At 41.1% G+C, this 19,561-nt stretch overlaps 1 long non-coding RNA gene across 3 annotated transcripts in view; it reads right to left on the reverse strand.

Moving 5' to 3' along the window:
- The window catches only part of LOC129207494 (uncharacterized), a 200,673-nt gene that overhangs the window by 19,202 nt on the left and 161,910 nt on the right, over positions 1-19,561 (reverse strand). For all 3 annotated transcript variants that reach the window (XR_008577458.1, XR_008577457.1, XR_008577456.1), the window contains exon 5: positions 12,099-12,289. This is a non-coding gene — a long non-coding RNA (uncharacterized LOC129207494). The remainder of the gene's footprint in view (positions 1-12,098; positions 12,290-19,561) is intronic.

The following is a 19,561-nucleotide window of genomic DNA, read 5'->3' on the forward strand; positions in this document are numbered from 1 at the left end:
CAGGTCACTGTTAAACGATGTGACAAATGCACACAGTGACATCGTAACACTGCGAACCAGAGAAGACTCACATTCTCCCTCATCAGTCATTTCCTTTCTCTTTTCGTTCCCATGCACTGTACCTCTTTTACACTTTTCCTTCTTCCTATTAACTTTTCCATCTTGTCTGCTTCCTTCACCTCTCAGCCTTCTCCAGGAGCATGCTGCTATCTTTATAATCCCGCCAGGCCTCCTCGGGGAGTAAAAGCACAACAAACTTTCCCTAATAAGATTCTGGCACTTCCTCTTGAAGCTTCTTCCGGAACCTGGATGTGAACAAGCATGTGAAAATGAGGAATAATGGGAATAAACCGCAACTCACATCTCTGGAACTTCAGAGGGACCTTGGACTGAGTGCTGAGGGCAAAGCATGATCCTAGCAAGGTCTGATCACAGCACGAGCAGAGTAAATTCAGTGTCAGGACTCTGAAATCCGTTAGAGCAGGAGGAGTTTCTGAAGGCTGCCATCAAGTGCTGGGAGCCGTGCAGGACTGAGCATCAGAGCAATCTGTGATAGCGTTCATTCAGACAAATTCTGCTGCAGATACATGATTCATCATATTGCAATGCATGAAGCCAGTGAGAATCGAAAGGTATTAGAGAGGACAGCAAAATTCATTTCCAGCTAAACTACTCGTCTGCTTTGTAGTGCTTACATCTTTCTTCCTCTTCACCTCCTCTCTGAAGCTTTTGCATCAAAGCAGGAACCATTTGAAGACTGCTTAACACAATCTGATCCCCGTTTTGGCTAGGTTCTGTAGGCACTTCTGTAATACAAATAACTCATCAATAATGACACATCACTGGTGAACTCCAAAACATCTTAGAGAACATTCTACAGACACGCTGGCATTTCATATACGTTCCAGGCAAACATAAATACATATATACATGGAACACGCGCATGTGTATCTGTATATTTACACACACACACGTATATATATAAATCTGTGCCTCTGTGTGTGTGCACATGTATGTGTACATTTCTGGGTCTACACAGGAAGTATACCAAAATTCGAGCAAAAAATTCATAAAGTTGGAATTAATTATGCTATTTTTTTAATAATTGGGTATGATTCTTCACTTATTTTAAAAATGTCTTTTGTTTCAAAAATTTCGATGGTAATTCAGAAGGATGCTAATGGATGGAGCTGTACACCACTCTATTATAAAAGAGTTGAGTTAAAGGTGTTACTGACAGTTAAACTAAATCTAAAATGCTGCTGTTTAGCCAAGTTCAGACAATAGGATACAAGCCCATGTAAGCAACGAACGTGCGCAATCTGCAAGTCTGTGCATCCTACCTGCTGGCTACGGTGCATGCTGTATCCATCAAAACTAACGTGGACAAACCGAAGTCTAAGGGGCCAATCTGCTTTTTGTTACGTTAGCGAGAACTTCAGTGATGTGCCGTGAGCGTTGGGAGAGGATGCCCTTCTGTACATACCAGAAAGGCTGCAAAAAGGTGGGGTCATGGAGCAGAAACTTTCTATCTCAAATCTGGAAATCCCGCCAACCCAACATGGCAAGCCAGCTATGACAGAACTGTGTTCCTGGTGGGGTCAGGGGGACATGGGCCATATGTTTGAGTGCATAAAACTGTAATTCAGCAATGGAAATCACATATTTCAGTGCGAGCAGGTATTTTCTCCTCTCATCAATGTAAATGGAATCAGGTCCTGAAAGAATGTGAACTTGGCTCTATAGCCTGGAAAAGGGTAATTTCTCAGATTCTGTTTTTGCTTATTTTCTAATCTCTGATCTGCTTTGCTTCTATCACACACATTGTCTACAGTGAGAATCAGTCATTCTGTCTTCACGCTGTCTCCACCGCAGCTTCAGGACATGCCTGTTGCTCCTACTTTCTTCTCTCATGGTCTTTACCCCTTTCAGCTCACGCTTCCCATACTCCCATCCAAAACCAGGGACTGCCTGACTCCGGGGAACACCATGTCCCTCTGTTTCCTGACTGCACACCTGTCCTGTACGGTTAGATGTGAGATCCACCCTGCAGCACTTGTCTGCTTCCACTACCATAAGAAGCGTAGTTACTAATCACATTATTACATGCACTTCTGCAAAAATGATGGAAAAATGGCCACCGCAACAGAAGAGCTTGATGGCAAGCCTGCTACTAGAGTAGGCATCTACAGTGTCCACTAAGACTGAGTTTAAGCCAGATTCAGAAGAAAGCATGCCACTTATTCACCAACAGTGCCTCCCATACACACTATAAAAGCCCTCCGTGAAGTACTCAGTTAGGACATGACATCCGATGAGATCACAGCATGGGGCATGCTTGGCTGCAGGCATTGCAAAGGCTTCAGCATCCCTCTGTCAACAGTTTGGCTTGCTATTTTTGGTAAAAGAGACCTTGTGAACTAAATCCTGACTGACATTGCTGGCCCTGTTCAAGGCCAGCCAGGATATCCACCGCTGTGCACGGCCATACGTGCTGAAGACACACTTGCTGGTGTGGTCCTGGCATTAGGTCAGCCAGGAGGACAAATAACCTTCTTGTCAGAGGGACCATGATGAATGGCAGATTCAGTACTGCAAAAAGGCTAAGAAGTATCAGCCTCTTGTCACCTGTCTTTGCCAAACTGATTGTAGGAGGCAGGAGGTCTTTGCTTTCTTCCATACCTAATTTCCAGGGTTTAGTGGAAGAAGTCTTTGCATCATACCACTTAGGGGCAAACTTGCAAAGGAATGCTTTCAAGCCATAATGCATGGGGCTGCGTGGGTACCTGTAGGAGGCAGAGGGGGTTTTGCACACTTACCGTGTAATGGTACACGGAGTCATTTAGGCAATTTATGGCATCGCACCTTAGCAACGTCAGCTGATGCCACACTGGTAACATGCATGCCAATATATACTAATATTTGTAACTTGATTGGTATGGAGCTGTTGAGTAATTCATGGTGGATAATTTACTCCCAGGAATTTAGCTTCATTTGCTGCTCTCAGACATCGCACACACCCTTTGACAACACAAACGAGCAAGGAACATTTCACCGCCGGAATTTTCAGATAAACTGATACAACAGACACAACAGACCTCTTTCCTAACTCCGCATAACAGACACCAACTTTTTTGTATTTTGTTTTGGCTTCAAAACTTATGAAACATTACTTTTGCATCCAGGGAACAGGCTTAACCCAGGTAATAGAAGAGAGAAGTTCTTGGCACAGATCAATGGCTACTGTACTTGGCACTGATTAGATTAACACCAGGAACCACTTTGGAGAGGGCAGTGCAATCTTTATGGCCGTCAATTACCTGCTGACAAAGCTCATATCTTCCAGTTAACGGCAGCTGTGCTGGTGATTTCTTTTACACATGACACTATGCACTTAAAGGAATAGACTAAATGGCCTTTTGCCTTTTCTTTAAGACATCTAGTCCCTACTAGCAATGGGTAACGTTTTCAAAAGAGCCTAGAGCCAATTTTCCAGAATGATTTAGTCGCAGACTTCCACATAAGCTTATTCATCCTGCCCCTCATGTTGTGGTTACACACATGTTTCTCCAGGACACAGAGTCAGCGTCAGCAGGCAGTGCCCACTCCAGCTCACTGCTGCCTGCTCCCATGCTCCTGCCACCCCTCCGTGGTGGGGTAGGGACTGCCGCAAATGGCCCTGGGTGGTGGCAGCATGACCTACCGGAGCCAAAATTGCCACAGAAAAAAATGTTTGTGGAACCACAGCCTCAAGCACTTCTCAGCTGGGTAAATTAATGTTCATGGTGCTCCATCCTACCACAGCTAGACTGCTACCAATACCAGAGCTCTAGAGATAACCCAGGTAGCCTCCCACGTCACCCTGACAGGTGTGCAGGAGCTTCAGATGCTTCTGATAAGTTTTACGCTATAGCTGCTGGTTTGAGTTTGCCTCATCCAATGGTAAAAATAGCGCTGTTTACTCTTCAAGAAGCTAAGTCCCACCGATTGCTATGTTTCAATGAAGCAAGCAACCATGAAAGCACCTGGAGAAGAACAGCCTTGGGCTAACAAATCCTGATCCCTCAAGGCCTACTGCTTTGCCGACTGTAAACACACTATCTGACGACTATAAATCACAAACTTCTTATGTAATGGCCATGCCATTTCATGGACAAAGATGCATTTCACAGAGTATGGTTTTAATAAACAGGCAGCCCTTCAGTGGCTAGACTGGAATAAGCCAGTGATCTCAGTCCAGTTCCTGTTGGAAAGGTAGTCACAGCACAAAAACCACCGGCACAAACGGGCAGATCATTACCGGGCTGCAGTAGGAAGCCGAATGGCTTTCTTGCCCTGGCAGTTTACGGCAAGAGTGCCATTGCCTTCAGCGGGCTGGGGCGAGCCAGGCGTTGCAAGGGACTCTGCACTGACCAGGCAGTACCTGGCCCGTGACTGCACCGAGAACTCGGCTACCAGGGGCTGTCTGGCTGGAACTCTCACTCTGAATACGTGCACGATTAACTTTGGACCTTTAATTAATTCATCTAAATGTTACCGTGCGGTAAACAGAGGGATACATAGGGCTGACTGAGTTATGACCCAAACTCACATGTGCAAAGCATGCACTTCTGAAATGCAATGGGAAATATTCATTATTCTTGGATAGAGCTCCCTTTTAGTTCAGCAGTTACAGCAGCTGTCGTCATTTACTGCATTAGCAAGCACTATTTCTGTGAATTTATATCATCGTGTCCTGGAGTTCTTTGCCAGCAATATGCTTAACCCTCTGCTGCAAAATAATCCCATATATATTGGCCACATATTTGAGATATTATGATTAGACTTTTTTAGAGGGTGTTAGGAATTATTTTTATAAATGTAGCATGTGTGTATGCACAAGGTTTTTTACAATCAATCTTAAAAAGGAAAGAAATATATTTTCATTTTTTAACTTATATTTTGATGTGGTTCCCCCTGGTTTCTAACAGGCATCAAGCTAATACAGCCACGCTAGTTCTGTGAAATATTTAGGAAATAAACAAATACAAAGAAATAACGTAATTTAGTGTATTTTTCTGAATTATGGTTTTACATATTTCCCACAGACATTATAACGGAATAGGTGTACCAACACTGAGGATGTCTGATGATATCTGCACTGACAGGTCTATGTCTTGAAGCAGCAGAGGCATTAGCAAGCAGTCTTACTGCACTGTGCACTTCCAAGCCATGCAATAACCTTCTCCTTCCTGTAACATCACCTCCAACACTTATTAGAAAATACATTGAGGAAATGCCAGATCAAAACATCTTCAAATTTTAGTTGTCATGATGATACAAAAGGTCGACTTGTCTTTTTTTCTACGCCTTTCAGACCCCAAAGGCTTCAGTCTGCAGAGAAAACATCGTGTAGTCGAGCAGAAACACATCTGCAGATTCATGCACAGACAAATCTGTTCTGGAAAATTAATTCTAAAAATCCATTTCATGGAGGAGTATGAATCTTACCAATAATAATCACAAAATAGTAGAATCTAGTGCAGTTAAATAAAATGGTATGTCTGACTGCAGTCTGAATGGGGAAAAAATAAATTTGGGAACAGCGTGTTTCTAAATATTTTTGATATCTTTTGCTGATATGCGATTCATGTACAGGATACATTAGACATTCCCTTGTGGATCCCATTCACTGAGGATATAAATCTGCCACCGTAGACCAGCTCCAGAGTTTGTCCCTTAAGTCAAGCTGTAGAGGCTGGTGTACACTGCTAGAAATGGATGTGTCAGCCAAAAACTCTCAAAAATACCTGTGTCATGAGAGTATTGTTACATTTCTAGCAAAGCCCTTGCCATATTTGCAGCAGATACAGTGGACTACGTTCGACTACGTTAGACCAACTTTCACCACAGAGGGTTTGAAAACTTACATTTCCTCTACCACTGAAATCCAAAGACCTCTGGGATGGGGTTACTACAGCTCCGCACTCCAGAGTTTGAACGTGAAGATGCAGGTAGGTGCTTTACCCAGTAAGCAGATTGCACCTTCCTTCCAGTTTTTTTAATCTTTCTGTTATGGGACAGTATTCTGGCTTGTTTCTTCCTGCTCCTTCCCTCCCTCATACCTTTTTAATGAGCCATTTATTTGTCAAATGAAAAGGAAGAGCTCAAAGGACAACTACATCTGCTCAGATTTCCTGTGTGCCAACACTGATTCAACACAAATACGCTTTCCCAAAGGGCTGGCAGAGGGTCTTACCCCAGCAAGGGAAATTCAGGAGCTGCAGGGATCTCTATTTCTGATCAGCCTGCGTTTTCTTTTTCCAGATCTGCATAGCTGAACCCAGATAAAGATGTGAATGTTCCTCAGAACTCACAGTCTCCACTCAAACCAGCAATTCAGGACTGGCATAGTGTCTCAGCAAACTCGAGTTGATTTGTTGATTCTCCTGTGCTCAAAAGATTGCTGTCTGGCACCACCAGTGAGACTGAGATTTCTGACTACAATAACTAGCAGAACCTTTCCATACCTCAGTGTGCCAGGAAAACAGGGATACTCCTTGCAACAGTTGCTCCCTGAGGGTGGAGGAAATTAGGAAGAAGGAGACACGGAAGGAATTACAGCTACCTTGCGCTACTGAATTGGCGCATGGGCTGGTGTCATCGTCTGGCAGAGCCTTGCTCTAGCAGAACGCTGTAGCCACAGCTCTTGCAGCTCAGCGGCAGGGCTGTCAAGGATATAGCAACGCACAGAGGTAGGAACGAGTGGAGTAGCACTGACTGAGGGGCCAGACTCTGCGAAGACATGCTGTACTTACACTGACTTCTTTACAGGCCACTTAGCTCCCTGCCAGACAGGAGCTCCCAGTCAGAGCAAATTGTAATAAATTCTAGACAGTGATACGGAAGTCTGATCCTGCGGGACATCCAGTTCAGGGAAAGTTGTGGGTGCTGCGATTAGACTTCTAGATAAACAAATTCTAAGGGATGTTCCTGCCCAGCACTTAACTTTCTCAGTGAGTTACAGCATTGAGTCTTTTGGAAAAGGGTCTTAATTCATTCTTATTTGGAATGGCAAGAGCCTCTGTCTACAAACTGCCTTGATATTTTTACATTATCTGCTATTAAAATCAAAGCAGTGTGTTGCATCACACTTAAGTGCTACCTGCAAGGAATAATCTGTCACTAAGGCAAAAAGATAGTAATCGCTAAATGAATTAATTGGGGTTACAGATACTCTCCAGTCTCTTCATTATTTAAGTAGAAAAAGATGTTTTGAAAATACAGCAGAGTTTCAGCAGAGTCTTGGCAATAACTGATGGTTTTCAGTGCAAGCCGTGTGATACGCCTCAGCAGCTTCTGACCTGAGTGCTGCTTTACTGCATATTCCCCTGCCTGGAGTCATTTCTGCTTATTTAAAGGCACCCACCATTCCCTCTACTTACATTGCATTTGTGAGCATGGGGGAGCACAAACTGTTTTCAGCCTGATCCCAAAATGTTTCATTTGCTTATCTAAAAGCACCATCAATTTATGTAAAGGCCACACCTTCAACACTGTGAATCTACCCGCCATCTATAAATTCTATCCCAAATTGAAAGTTATGCATGTTCTTGCTAACCTAGGGTTTTTTTTGTGTGTGTGTGTGGTGGTTTTTTTTTTTTTTTAACAATAGGCCTAAATCCATATTAATGATCCAAAAAGTGACCAGGCCTCAGCACCTTTTGTCCTCTATACATTAACTATCCAATAATCAACAGTAGCTGTCCTGTACTCTGGTGTCTTTGGCCTAATTCAGAAAGACAGATATTTATCATCACCCTTGAATTGGGTGACCCATTCTGACAGGTCGACATCCTTATTTATGTAACAATGTCATAGACAGTAAGTGCTAATGAGTGGAGTGACACAGAGGTCTGTTAGATGGAAAGGCAGAGGAAAGCTGAAAAGGGCATGAGGGGTTAATGGGACTTTTCTGTTCCAGCCTCCTGGGATGTGTAATTATGTTCTAATAAGAAATGAATGTATTGATTAGTGTGCAATTGTGTTCGTGTGCACACGTATAGTGCCGCATGCATATAGGCAGTAATTGTGTGCGCCTCTATTTTCTTCAGTATGTGTTTTTAACGTAAAGTATCTTTGTTCTTTGGCCAAAAACAAGCAGCACGCTCCCACAGTCCTCTTCTTGTCCTCACTGTAGCAAACTCCTTGTGAATTCAACTGGAGTTTATCTGAGTAAAGGCTGAATTTAACTTCAGTAAACACCAAATAAGGGCTTCAGGATTAGGCCCTCACAAACAAATGACTTCCTATTTGCATTGTTTGGTATAAACACCCACCATCACTTAAAAGAGCAGTAAAAGCAGCCAATACATTGCAAACAGTAAGTGTCATCTGCTTCGGAGGCCTTCTGCCAGCCAAAGTAGGCCATGCTCATCCCCAGCATAAGTCCGCTTCTAGCAGTCTGCTTACAGTAGGGAGGAATTTGGCCCAGCATTCTTTCTCATCAAGTAAAATATGTTCTCTGACAGGTCAAGGAAAGCATCCTTCACACGCTCACAAAGGGCCGATTCTCCACCGCATCTCCTAAGCGTGTGTGATCTGAACTTGAGGGTGAATTCCCTTGATGGGAAAGACATAACAATAGAGAAAAGCAGAGGGGGGAAAGGAAAACATGTCTGAAAATTAGAGCTGCCCATGGGTCAGGAGATGAAGGAATGCAGCTGATAGCAGTACTCTCGCCTGTAGCTTCTTCCTGGTGCTGATATGGGAAAGCAACAGAATTGTGGCTTTTCATACCTTATACACATTGTACAAATTCCAGTTATAAGCATAGCCTTGAACGTCCTGTGGACTTGTATGTGATGTTTCAGTAAGGAAGGAACAAACAGAGCCAGCCTGGCAGTAGGAATAGGCTTTTGGGGCCATAAACTCCATCCCTTGTTCCTGGGATAACGAAGGCCATAGCACCAGCATGCACAAGCCTTTGACAAATGAGTACCTGCAGTTGCACACTGAAGAAATAAATTACTTTCTAGTGACTCCCTCTGGAAAGAAGCAGCATTATTAGGCTCTAAGGGGATTTCCTTCTATCCCACTCTTGCCTAGAACCTTTGTGAGGCAAAGAAGGGGTGGGGGGGAAGGAAAACCAAAGGATTCTTAAGTCCGAAGAGGGCCCACTTTACCCAACCGTAACTTTTGTGACTCGTGGCCAGGATCCCAGACATGCTACTCAGGAAAGGCTGTATTACAGAGAAGTAAAAAGGACTTACTAGGCAAGATTTCCAAACACTTCAGAAATGTTTAAGCTATCTAATATAAGAACACACTGTAGGATCCGTGTCACAAAAGAAGAATCTCTTGAAAATGGATTCTCATTAATCTGGGGTTTTTTCTAAAAAATGAAAGACACTCGGTATTAAAAAAGAGCCCTTGTAACATGGATATCAATGGAGTCCTAAAGTCTGACCATTACTGAGGGGAAAATGATTAAACCCGTTTCTTTCCCATTGCCATTCTACTGCAAATTTTTCCAGGGAGCACTGAGGAGGTATTTTTAAGTGCTTCAATGTATAACATATCTTAGGGAACATATTTATAAAAGAGAATGTATTTATATTCCCTAAAAGAGAGACTTAAAATCCAAGTTAGATCTAATTCTTAAGGTGCACCTTCTAAAAATTTGGTGAAGGAACAGCCTAACAAAATCATGGCATTTTCTTCCAAATAATGGATGATGCCAAAGCAAATTCAGTATCCAGCCCGAATAACAGAAATACCCTCTGAAGGAAGAAGCATTCCTAGTACCGTAGTTCAAATCCAGGTTCTGAACGGCAGATGCAGGGGAGTTAATTTTTCAGCGACTGCTGGCCCTTTGACTCCTAACGGTTGAGGGTGGGTTCACATTTGAACACTCACACAAAACTGATTTCCCTATTATATTGATGGGAACTTTGTAACGCAATGAATCATCTTCAGCTGGCTGATTTATTTCACGGGGCAACTTGAGGCAGCAAACTTGGAGCAAGGTAGCCCAAACTAAGCAGAAATATCCTTCCCGGTCCCATTTATTAGTGTCAGCATCAGCATAAGCTTTTCTCCTTAATGGACCGATCTTTCATTCAGGCCATAGAGGATCCTGAGAAAGTTTTCCTCGTTTCTTTATATTTTGCCAAACTTCTAAGTGAGCTCCTAAAAACTTATTGAAAGAGCATTACTCAGTCTGACACATTCCATTTATTTCAATATGGTGACAAAGAGGGAAGATCTAGTTAAAAATATTGCAATAGCCTTATGGGATACTTATGGGTTTTTTAAATGTAATACATCACAATAGAATACTTTGTTTTTGTAGAAGGGCATTCTGTATTCGCCAAAAAAGCTGCTGACTTAATCATTAGTTATGATGAGAAGAGATTTAGTGCTCTCTTTCTTTACACTGTCACTGAGAACAATGTCTATGAAAAAGCCTATGCTTCCCATTATAAATCACTATAAGCTCCATGAAAATTTCTCCTCTACCCTGGGGTTTAAGTGAGCAGATACTCGGTGAGGCAGGCTCCCAATAGTAGCACTTTATGCCTAGCTCTACAAGTTTATGAAATGCTATGGTTCACTCTAAGTCCAGGCGCTACCACTGCATGCAGTTTCCATTGTTCAGCAATTTATGAGTGGCTAGTCTTTGATAAAAAATGAAATACCTATTGGTTTCCCCCTCTTCCTTTGCAGACTGTATATATTTTTAAAATGCTTTAAAATTGTAACACAATATCACTTTTAGCATTAAAAATATATATCGCTGTTTATCATTAGACTGCCTTTTAGAAACACAGTGTGCCCTCTACTCCTTCATCCTCTACTGTTCATGAGAAACCATTTCAGATCCTGTTTAGGGTAAGCAAGGATTCAGAAATAAAGCCATTCAAAAAAGAAAAGGTTTCTAGATGCTTCCCTTCACTGAATAAAGAACATTCAAACACATCATCTTAAGAAGACAAATTCAATCTTAAATGATTTGGGGAGGAGTTCTGAGATGTATAAGCACTTCTCAAAAGAATTTGTGTAAGAAATGCAGATTTAGAGACCTACAATTAAGCATCCAGGTTTGAAAGCCTTTAACCTTCTTCCCCGCCTTCCCTCCTCCCCCATATCATAGTCACATACACTGGCTGGATTTTATTGTAAAACTTTGCAAAGAAAAACAAAAGACCGAGCGTTCCACTCATCTGCCAGCATTTTTTTTGTTTGTTGGCCCAAGCTGACAGCTTTTTTTGTGTTTTCTAGTTTATCAGAAGTCTAGCAAAATGTTTTGAAGAAACATTTTTTCCTAGATTTTAGTGCCCTCTAATATTTAAATTCATTCTTCTGAGTTTGTTTGTTTTTTATTGCTTTTCCCATTTGTTGACAATAATATTCTCATTCCAAGAGGCGGAGAAGTTGCTTGTTTCGTCACAAACTGTCTCAATTTCCTCTTTTACTGGGTTTAAGTCTGTGAGCCCTGTTCAAAATTCATATCACTGGGTTCAATTTTGAAAGGGAGGACTTTGATTCAAAGTTCTCAGCCACCCACACTGGACCTGAAAGGCCACTAGAAATAGCCCTTGTCTGCTTTGTTTCTCAGGAACCAGAATAGACACATTCCCTCTGGTCTGCCCCGAGATATGGATTTGGCTCAATGAGCAAATGTCAGCTGCAGAAGCAGCTGGCTGCAGAGCAGTTTTCATGGAAACTGGGAGCCTATGTCCTCTGAAAAGATACAACATTATTTCATTAATTTATTGTTATAATTTTTAATTTGTTCTGAATGAGCTTTCTGATGGCTAAAAATGACAGTCTAAGGTCAGATTCTCACTGGTCTTTGATTTCGCTTTGATTATTGACATTACTGTGAATAAAATTAATTATAAATTTGTACTGAAACTTCGTATCTATGTATGCTAGATAGCTGCTAGACCTTTGCACTAAAACGTAACAGATAAAAGCACATAGGTTATTGGTCCTTGGCTATAATCACAGCTCCCAAAGCCACATGCTGGCATCAGGAGTTTGATTTTCACATAAAAGCAAGACATGCCTTAGCTCTCTCTCACAGGTAAATAATACCTGAAGATGTTACCTACCTTAATGGTTTTATGGACGTCTGAGTTTTCAATCTGGGTCGGTCCTCTTAACGGGCTGAAATCCTGCCGGGGAAGAGAGGCAGTGTGGTGGTTCCCGAAGTCAGCGTCCCTGGGAGGGGTCCCCACAGGAGTCACCAGCATGGCCTCCCTCCCACTGCTGTGGGGCTGAGCTCTCCCAGACAGACCTCACCCTGCCCAGCGATAAAGAGCGGTTGATTGAAACACAATGTTTTCCAAAGAGAGGTCAACACAGAAGATAGCTTTTGTGTGGATAACTTCAGCATTTACATATAAAGCAGAGGTGAGGCCCAGGTGCAACTCCATCACCAGTTGCCAAAGCCTCAGACTATCTCAAGCCATTTAGACTCTAAAGAGCCTGGACCAAAACCAAAACTCTTTAAACTTCTTGAAACTACCAAATCCTCCACTAATCAAAATAATTAGCATCCACAATCTCCATCCTCACCAATCCTGCAGTGCCCACACACAACTTAACCATGAATCTACTTCCCGGGCCTTTGTAGATCTGTATTCCCGACTCCCCCTTCCCTTGCTATGTGAAATTTTTGCTTTCTAATATTCCATTGTGATTGAGAAACCTGTGGTGAAATCAAAGCTAAAATTACAAGTAATAAAACACATGAAAATGTAACAATTGTTGCAGTCATCCCCTCAACTGATCTATCTGGCGTCACTGGCTTCCTGTGGGTATCTGGTGGTTTCTGCCATCCAGTCTTACGCTAATCCAGTCCTCTCCAAAAACACCTTGTGCGTTGGCTCTGAGTCCCACAGCTTCTTAAGACAATACGAGGCCAGTCTATTCCCCCTTTGACTCAGTCGCTATCCAGGGGTCTACCCAAACTGACCACCCTGGCTTTGCGCTAATCTTTCCTGGGGGAGGCAGAGTCAGATGAACAGATGGCTCTCTCAAAGGATCCTTGTCCTTTCTGCAGGTTTCCTAACTCTAAACTAGAGATGAAAAAGCGAAGCAAATGTGACCCTTGCAATTGAGATCCTTTACTTGTACAAGCAGTCCTATTAAAGTTGAACGGGAACATACATCACAATAATTAAAGTGGGCATGAGTTGGCTTTGAATTGCAGGAACTCTGGGTGACCACATTTCACTTTCCCTGTCATTGACTAAGATAGAATTTCCTCCTTCTCATCAAATGGCAACTCTTTTATTTATGGATTACATCTATGCCTTGGAAGGAGGTAGAGTTACTGATAAAGTTTTCCTGAAAGAAAACCATGCTGCATTTTGTTACAGCTTCACAGATGACTGCAGTTGATCACATCTGTTTTCCAGCAGACATCAGTGTATCCAATTAGAAAGATCACAGAATATTTTAGAGGTCTTGAGATCATTTGGTCAGCCAAAAGATTTGGGCTTTGAAAAAGAACAAGACGACAAATATGGTATGTGCTATTTTTCATGACAACCATGGTAAAATATTCTCTTAAAACTAGTTACGCAAATGTAATCCTTAGCATTAAATATATATATACATGTAAAAAATAAGAGTTCGGGTTTTTTTACTATTACCTTAAAAATTGTAGTGACTGAATGAGTTGCAGTTCTGGCTATATCCATTGAAATACTAGGCAAGGTTGGGGTGTTCGTGGTCACAAAATATTTCAAAGACAAAACATAATTAAACTCTGCTTTTCCTTGAAAGAATGCATGAAATCTTTAGTAAACAACATCCATTACTTAAAAGGATGGACGTGTTATCGAAATGTAACTCTCAGTTTTGATAAGTCTTTTTAATTTTCACCTTCATCTCTGATACAGCAAATGCATCACATAGAAGAATCTTCAAAATAAAAATTGGTTTTTGATCTTTGCATTTCCAAAATAAAAACCCATTTTAATGCTTTCATTCTAGAATGTTAATGACAGCAAGGAAAACAAAATTCCTAGAGAAATACAGAGGACACGATATCAAATAAGTTATCAGTTCCTAGTTCCCAAGTCTGAAAATGTCTTTGAAGTATCTCTTGCATTAATTTCTTGGTTTTCCACTAACACTTATGTTTATGATGTCCTCCTGGTACTCTGTAATTAACTTCACAGGATCTGACAGTTCAAACTATGGGGCCTCCAATCCATACATATAGACTGGTTGGTTGAGTAGATTTAGTTGCTATTGTTTTTTCATGGTTTTGGGAAAAAAGCAAAAAAAAAAAAAAGCAAGAGAAAACAATTGAGAATTAAGGACAAAAAAAGCTGAAAAGAAAGCCAGAAGAAACAACAGAAAAAAACTATCTTGAGAAAAGCAAAGTGAATGAGCTGTTGAGCGAAGTGCTACCTGTGAGAAAGCCTTTGAACTACAAGCCAAAATATTCTCCCTTGTTGCTTGATGCCTTCAAGAAAATAAACTTTGCATATCTACGTAAACAAACAGGACTACAGGAAAAATTGCATTTGCCTCTTCATTGAAAAAATGGCAAAACTTGTAATTCTATGGCTAATCAAATTTAAAAGTGAGAGCTAGTCAATCATCTTGCATATCTTTCAGATGAACCTTGAACACCGAGAACTTCTTTCTTCTCAGTGTCACACTAGCAACATTAGAGACATTCAACATTACAGACTCCACGCAAACGTTTCTGAAAAACTAGCATCCTCTCCTGAGCTTTAAAACTTTCTGGACTTTAAGACTTCCCTCATGGCTAAGATTCATCCTCCAGTAAGCATTTCAGCTGAGAGTGAGACCCCTTCAACTGATCACTTGACTAGCCATTATCTGAGAAAACAGTTCCTGTTGCAAAATGCTGGCGTTCTAGGACAGATGATAACTGGAGAGGATCACAGATACCTTTAAATGACTTAAGCACTGAGATGGAGCATCCCTCTTGCAGGAGTTGAACCCCCACTTTGGGACTGCCAACCCGATGCCCTAACAAACAAACGTGTTCCGTCAGCTGTGAGTTGTGCTGCAGCTTTCCTTCCAAAGGGCTTCACCTTCCACTAGTGGCGTTGGGACAGAGCTGTTAAGCCCCTCAGGACGAAAGGAGTTCTGCAAGACCTTGTTATATGTTAAACATAAATAGGTATATTGTAGCCTCGCATGCAGTCTATTTTACTTGTGCAAGTATGTTTTTTGTTAAACACATAAAACACAGAGTGGGTTTTAATGGTTGATCAGATCCTGTTAAAGCAAATTGCATGCTTAAATACAAAGGATGAAAGGATCTCTATTATTCTACAAATTTCTAGCAGCACTGCACCTTAAAAGGAATTTTATAGCAAATTTGTAGCTTTGCAACCAGCTCATGAACCAGGGGCATAAAAAGGACATGTGTTCCAAGAGCAAATGCATTCCATATTTCAGAAATAATAAGTTCTTGCTTGAACCCCGATCCCATCAATGCAGAAAAAGGATTTTGCATCCATGGGAAGAAGGACTTTGCTGTCTTCAGCAGAATATCATTTCATTAAGGTTGCTAACCGGGTCTATGTTACAGCAAATAAAATAATATCTGAAAGCCCCAATGCCCTCTTTGACTTACACTTTAATTGCAATCCACACAAACATTCAAGAATAAAGATCTATGTAAATGGATCAGGCGCATCAGAGGTGAAAAGATTAAAATACCCTAAGAGCGAAGGCTAGCAATAAGGTTTACAAAGGAAGTACCATATAGCTGGAGGTGATGGTGCCTTTCAGTACACAAACATTCTGTTTATGCAAGTGAATCTTGCCATAAGACTGTGAATGAGCCACAGAACATCCTCTGCAAATTCAGTAAGGCAATAAGTGTTGTAGAGCGGTATGATGCGATGTCTGCACCATCTGAGCACATAGTAAACCTCTAAGTCTTTAACTCTTCTCTGTTGTCATTTATGTAAATCCTTATATAAACTCATCTCTGAAGTATTTGAGCTCTTTCAGTAGCGTACCAGGCACTGATGCACTGAGACCTGCTACACCTCTTCCTCTGCAGAACATGAAATGTGAAAGGATGGGCCTTGACAGTCAAGCAGAGTGTGGCGAACCCTGTGAGCGTTCCCCAGAGAATTTCATGTCTGAGTCATGCCCTCAAAAATGTTGTCACAGGTCTGCTCTAAAGCATAGATCTGCTCTATCTATCTAGGAAAATCCTGTTGTGCTAGAAGAGTAAAGCTATTGAGGGTTTTTTTGTGACAGGGCATTGGCCTGGCTTTGCTAAGTGCTGAGGGAATGGCATGAAGGTTCATTTTTCTTCATCTACAGGCAGCAACCCATAAAGCTTTACGTTCATATGTAGATGGTACATTTCAAATGGCATAGAAAAATCAAATTGTGGAAGAAAAATCTTCCAAAATACATCACAATCCCAAATGACTTGAATGAAATAAGCCAAAACTTTGACCACAAACTTTATATGAAGTAAAAATGAATTCTGCATGATTAGCCAAAAATTATAGAAACCATTCTAGTTCATTCTTTCCCACTGCATCCAAGTTTCAGTTAGTGTAAAAAGAAGGAAATTTCTGTTTGCAAGCTATAGAGATTTCCTGGGCTCAAAACCAGAGTGTGTCTTTAAGCACTTTGTCCAATTCATGCCTCCAAAATCCCATCACAAGTGGCAACCAACATTATTCCTTTATTTTCAACATAGCGGATGCGTAAATAAAGTCTGGCTTGATTTTCTTACTCACAACGTGTCCAAATGCTTCTGTTGTAGAAAACTCCAGGTTTTCAGTGGCGTAAAATCTTACTGTGAGAAGAGAATTGTCTCACGTTTGGAAGCTAGGGGGCTTGCTGCTTTTTCTATTCCTTCCTGCCATCTGCAAGATCTCATATGGGGTAAAAATGGGAAGTTACTTGAGCAAATCTTCAGCTTTCCTCAGTTTTCTTTAAATAACGTCCTCAGCTTTCTGCCTCATGATTTACATAATAAGGAGACTGTGTTGTGTTATTACATCAGTTTCATTTCTTCAGGGAAAAAGGCTCCAGATGTATTTGACTAAGTCATTAGTGCAAACATCCCATTTTTGTAACATCCCTAGATCAACTGTAAAGACACACTGTTGATTTTGGCTACAGGCTTAGGAGTGGACAACACTGCCACTTGATCTAAGCAGCTGCCTCCTCATTACTCTCTCCAACTTCATGGTCATGGAGAGAAGTACAAACCCCTAATGGATCCACAACATGAGCGCCGATTCATAAAACCTGGCAGATGACTCATCTGATAAAAATCACCATTGTAAAGCTATTCAAGGAGTAGGGGAAAAAAAAAAAACCAAAACATTTAGCCTTCCTTAGAGAGATTACTTTCTTTTGTTAGGGTGTTTTTCTTCAGTCGTATGGGAATGAAATTATAAACAGAGTGCTGGATTCTGACACCTCAACTCCGGTGGGACAGTTCTCTCAGTAGGTCTATTGGAAGCTCTGGCAATCCTTGTAGAGTAAGGTACTACTCAAGGTGAGGAAGGTTACGAAAGCCCTTCCTGTCCAAGTCAAAAGCATCAGTGAAGTGTAAAAATGAATAATATATGGATGCCTAGTTTTAGAAGTCAAAATGTTCTTAATTTTACTACAGTGTTTGCTGTTTGATCCAACTCATAGCAAAAACTTGACTACACTAAATTATCACCTACTACTACACCCAGCAGAAGGCAGCTTTTTTCATTGCAGATAAAGCATCATTGTTGATTTGCTTCTGTACCCTCGTACTGATCATTAGAAATGGAAAAAGTTAATTAAAATATGTAGTTTTAAATTGTTAGCAAATTGTTCCAAATGGCGCAATAATGCATGTGGCAAAAATGTGTAAATGAGTTCTCTGAAATAGTTGAACTGCCACAAAGCTGTTGCAAAGTAGAAGAATATACATGGTTAAGTAGATGAACAGCTTCTAAAAGGAAATAACCTAAATGTCTCACTTATGAATAGATGTCTTAAGAATGGGTGAGTAATTCTCGCAGATGCTGACGTGTGTGTTGTTACATTTGTGCCACAGCCTCTATCTATGACTGGAGTTATAAATTGGATACAGACTGTCACGTTCCCATACAATAAATACTCTATTTTTCATTTAGAAACTCAGTAAAGACGCCTACTATGATACAGAGATATGCAATTATTACAATGTACAAGGATGGTAATGGGCAAGCAAAAGATATATTATTTTAATATTTGACACATGCTCTCCTGCAGAATTAGACCTTGTTAAACAGTAAAAAATTGCACTTACTGCTGTCTACTGGATTGTCATAACTGTTCAGATCCCTGTTGCTGTGCAGGAGATGTGGTATTTGCACTTAATTGCATCATTTGAAAGCCTTAGAAGAGGGTATTCTAATGATTAAATCAATGTAAACCAGGTTTCAGAGCCAAAATAATCAAAAGTCTGACCAAGGCAAATGTTCTCAATAAACTGAGCTTGCCAAACACAAGTGCTAATTAACACCTGATTCTAATTTGGTGATTGTGAAAGTGTGGCAATGGAGCCCTATGATTTTGCAAGTGGAAATAACATTGCTTCTCTCCATTGGTAGATCGCATGAATTGCCCTCGTGGCCAAAATTCCTCCTTTTGATCTGCTCTGGGGACAATCCATCAATGTGGTGGCAGCTATGCTCAGGTTGTACAATACTTCTCTGTCTAAGGATATTTACTATTCCTTGGTGTTTTCCCAGCTGTAATGATTCTGAATGAAATTTTCTCTTCCTTCATGTTGGGGTTAATTGAAAATTTTCAAAATATTAAAGTTTAAGATATCACACTGACTACAAATGGCAAACCCAAGTGGTCACATTCTCCTTTTGTATTTCCTGTTATGATTGTTTCAGATTTTAGAGGGACAAAGACGACTACTGTCCCTCTCAGACAGTTTTTATACATGCACCTGAAAGCTCAGGACCTCCTGTGTACCATATCGAGTCTTTCATTCGGCAAGGCACTTATAACAAAAGCAGACATACTTGCATGTGGTTAATTCTTGCAGTCATTGGGTGTTTGATCAGTCACCTGAATAATTACGGTTTTTGCCTTGTGTTGCAAAGGAGAAGTTCTTTACCCTCTTCATAGTGGGTGAGGACACACAACAGACCCAGCCAAAAAATGACACTGGACGGTATCTTTGTTGACACACCCAATAGCCAACGAAGTGGCCAAGACTGACTTTGCAAACAGAAAAGGACTGGAAGGACTGCTCTCTTTGCTGAGGTAAGCAATGAGTGTTTCCAGCACTCACAGTGAGTCTCTCCTGTGGACAACTGGAACACTTCCGACCTTGGGACCATTAATCTAGTGTCATCTCTCCAAATAATTTTTTTTTTTAAAAAGTGCACATTCGATGATACTCTCACATTACTTTGCACAAAGGAATGATTCAGCAGCACCTTTCCGCCTCGAAACAAAAGTGGCACAGCACAAAGTAAAGTTGCTGCTACCTTAGACCTAAAAGCTGTAACACGTCTCACTTATGATATGCCTAAAATAACATGCACTTGATCTTCACGTG

The sequence above is a fragment of the Grus americana genome, chromosome 5 (assembly GCF_028858705.1).
Source record: "Grus americana isolate bGruAme1 chromosome 5, bGruAme1.mat, whole genome shotgun sequence".
Classification (NCBI taxonomy): Eukaryota; Metazoa; Chordata; class Aves; order Gruiformes; family Gruidae; genus Grus; species Grus americana.